Genomic DNA, 4,098 nt, shown 5'->3' with positions numbered 1-4,098 from the left:
TGAGCATACAGTGTCTCACAATTTTCAGCCCCCCTTTTACACACACATTAACTTTAATCATAAAATTACACTCGGGACACCTGCAGTATAGCACGTGCAGGTCCCGATGAAAACAAAATTGGTGCAATCCGTGTGAGGATCGAACTCTTATATCGAATTATAAAAATTATGAGACTTATTAAAAACATTTTTTGTGTGAGACATTTCGCCCACTCTTTTAATTAATTTATCAATTTTTCACGATTAACATGGTAATAGGCGTAAAAATTGTGATCTTAACAGGTTTAAAGAGACGTGGGTGGCCGGTCTGTTATTGAAACCTAATCCCATCTGCCTCTACCCTAGGCGCAACTAGGCATTATAGGTCAATGCACCGAGCGCCTCATTGTTTATAGGTAGCCAATTTATTATTTGTGTTAAAATTTATTTAAAGTTTCGTTAAAAAAAAAAAATAATAATTGTGCATAAAATTTATTTGGTGCATGCATGTGAATGATTGTGTGTTGTTTATTAATATATTGTCATTGTTTCTAAAAGTAAAAAATAATAATAATTTATTGTTTGTTTTAGCATGGTTGTATTTATGTATGAATGATTAAGCCAATAAAATACATGAGACCCCATTGCTCTGTTCTGATACTATTATACATAATAATTTATAACTAACTCATATTAATCATTATTGCCCCTCCAGGGAATTAATCTTATAAATTAAAAGAAATAGATGCATGTTTTTATGAGCATACAGTGTCTCACAATTTTCAGCCCCCCTTTTACACACACATTAACTTTAATCATAAAATTACACTCGGGACACCTGCAGTATAGCACGAGCAGGTCCCGATGTAAACACTGACAATGACCAATGTCACAGAAATGATAATAATAAATTTATGTTGGCCATATAATAAGGGTGATATTAATAGTTATAAAGAAAAGTCGTTCTTTTTAAGCTGTTACAGTAGGATTAAGGAATATATGTAAGCTGAAAAATCTTCCAAGGGAGAGATACAACTTCCCGACAGACATCTCGCCAATGATCTGCCTCCCTGAGCATTAGAGAATATCAAGAAGACCTGCCAGAGAATCAAGACAGCATATAGACATCAAGTGTACTCATAATGAAATTACAATTATAATTGCCTGAGCTATGAATATTTTTAAAGCGCTTGATAATTAAAAGATGATTATGATTTACAAAATATAATTTAAATTATATACTGAAATAACAAGATTGATGGTTTACTAATGCAGTGAGAATTTATAGTGTAGCCAATATATGTAGTTTAATTGAACATTGAGAATAACTTATATAAATAAAGATATCGGATAAAATTAGTAATTTATAAAAGTTATTTGGGGTTTAACGTAATATTATAATAATTGTTTTATAATTAGTGAATACATATTGTGATAGGTTTATTTTCATTTGCATACAACAGATATTACAGAAATATTAATAGAAGAGTTTATTAGTAGATATCATTATAAGGATTCATTATTAGCTTATTGTTTTAAATTATTTGTTTATCAAATCTGTTACTTAGTATGTTATATTTTATTTCATTATTTCAGTTCTGTCCCAAGGTACATCTTATTCTGTGTCATATTTTTATTTTTAACTTAAAAGATTATAATCAATACAAACAGAATATTGAGCAAAAGCAAGTTTTTTTCTCAAATCCAAAGTACAGGTATCGTGCTTTTATATAGCATTATATTACATAATACCATGAACACTGCGGATTTTGACGAGGCCGTAGGCAAGTTCCTAATATTTCTAAAGATGATCAATGCGGGACTGCCAGGCTCCTAGCACTCAGCCGTCAAATATTACAAAATGAGGAAGAAAAATAAATCTAATATGGCCATAGGGGACTCTTCCTCTCTGGCGCTGGTGTCAATTAGTTCCTGCGCGCACTCTAAGAAGGAACGTTCTCTCGGCATTCCCTTCTTCTTCCCCAGCTCTTTTGCCAACTGAATCTTTAGTACATTGGATAGGAATTGCATCTGACCCGCACCTGGATTGTTTCCATCATCTCCCTGAGTTTGTCGGCGATTCTCTTGTAGCGTGCCAGAAGTTATACCGCATATAGCCCATTAGACTGTCTTGGTTTCTTCGTCTTCCTAATCATCATAAATATGTCCTCTTCTGGGGCCCACCATTCCTCCTCCAAACACCTTCTTTAATCTCGCCTCGGTCACGCTCCAGGGTGTATCCTTACCTTCTTGAATCTGATTGAGGATGCTCCTCTTTACTCTGCAGACGACCGCTGCTTTTAATGCCTGCGCATCTTTACTATCAAGTAGATGTTCGATAGACTTCGCTTCAATTCGGCTAATTAGTCGGTCACCCCCTTTTAAAAAGTTATTTAATTCTCCGGTAACTCCTGTGAATTTTTTTTTAATGTGAGTCCGACAACTCCTTCCTCAGGTCCTGGGCGGTTGCCGTACCGACCTTAATCCATTCTAGTGGCATGAGGTTGCGCTAAAGAGACTTCCGGTAGTGGCTGAATTTCTTCCGAAGTTGGGTTCCCTGAAGATAAAGGTTGGTTAACTTCAGCTTTCAGTTGGTTATTTTGGTTCCAACCTTTCAGGTTCAGAACTGCTACTCTCACGATTCCGTTACTGGTCATATTCTTATAAAATAAAAGGAGACGACAAAATAAAAAAAAAATTCTTCTTTAAAACAAAAATTACTCTTTGAGTAAATTACAAAATAGAGATGAAATTACAAGATGTCATAAAATAAAATAATACAGTGAATTTAAAAATATGCAATTAATTACCAATAACCATAATTAACAGAATATATAAAATAATGATAAAACAAATAAAATGAAACCACTTGTCATATCATAAAACATAAGATGACTTCTGATAGTAAATAAAAGGGGAAAAAATGATAAAAAATCAAATACAATTAAACTAAAAAGTAATAAATGAAGAGATATAATTTCTGCTAGTGTACATACTTACAATTATAAATGAAGATCTAAGACATAAAATACAGAAAATATATAAACCTTTTTAGAAACTTACAATTGTTATTCTTCCGGAATTGGGTGGACAGGTGGTAGTCGAAGATACGGGATTTAAAGATTGGAAGGGTGTTAGAACTACGAATAAAGGAGGGAATAGAATTCCATAGGGAAAAGGAACGGATGAGGAAAGACCTACTAAAGGCTGCGGTTCGATGGGCAATTACATATAAGTCTGAGGGCCGTGAGCGGGTATTGCGGGAATGTACTGAGGACTTAAATTGAAGGATATCTGAGATGTACGATGGACGGCGGGATTAGATAACATGATAGAGAAAGGAAGCAAGGAAATATTTACGACGGATGGAGTGGTAAAGCCACTTCAACTCTTCATAAAATCGGGTAACAGAACAAAGGCGTCCCTGGGGACCCCAAAAAAGATGAATCGTACAAAGCAATTATTGACCTTTTTAATTTACTTCGAGATCCCCAGAGACACTCCCGTAAACCACACAGCAATAGTCAATGTGGGGGAATATTAAGGAAGTAACCAGGAGCCTGTGGGTTTCAAAAGGAAGTAGGCGACGAAGATAATTTAAACGCTTCAGGCTTGAAAAGATACGACGAGAAATATCGCAGACGTGGTTTTTCCGGGAGAGAGTTTGGTCTACAGTGACACCAAGGTTATTAACGAATGGATGGAATTGTATTGGATTGTTGTTTAGGAATAAGGTTTGAATAAGCGGATTAGTTTTCAGGAGGTGATTGGATCCTATTACAATTGCCTTAGTCTTCTCTGCATTCAACTTAAGCTTGTTTTCTCGTGCCCACTGGCTAATTCTATTCAAGTCTTCTTGGATCTTCTCCGTAGCAACTAATAGATCAAGGTGGGAAGGAAAGGTAAATTTGGAAATCATCTGCATAGAAATGGTATTGAGAATATTGGATAAGGATGGGAAGGTCATTGATGTAGATAGCGAAAAGGGTAGGGGGATAGCGATGAACCCTGAGGGACACCATAGGTGAGGGGTCGAGTCATTGATCGAGGTTTATCAGGAACCACTACGTACTGGGAGCGATCGGATAGGAAAGATTCATACCAGCTCAAAGCACTGTT

The sequence above is a fragment of the Halyomorpha halys genome, unplaced genomic scaffold (assembly GCF_000696795.3).
Source record: "Halyomorpha halys isolate HHAL.00 unplaced genomic scaffold, Hhal_1.1 Scaffold1872.1, whole genome shotgun sequence".
Classification (NCBI taxonomy): domain Eukaryota; kingdom Metazoa; phylum Arthropoda; class Insecta; order Hemiptera; family Pentatomidae; genus Halyomorpha; species Halyomorpha halys.
This window is presented reverse-complemented; position numbering follows the sequence as displayed.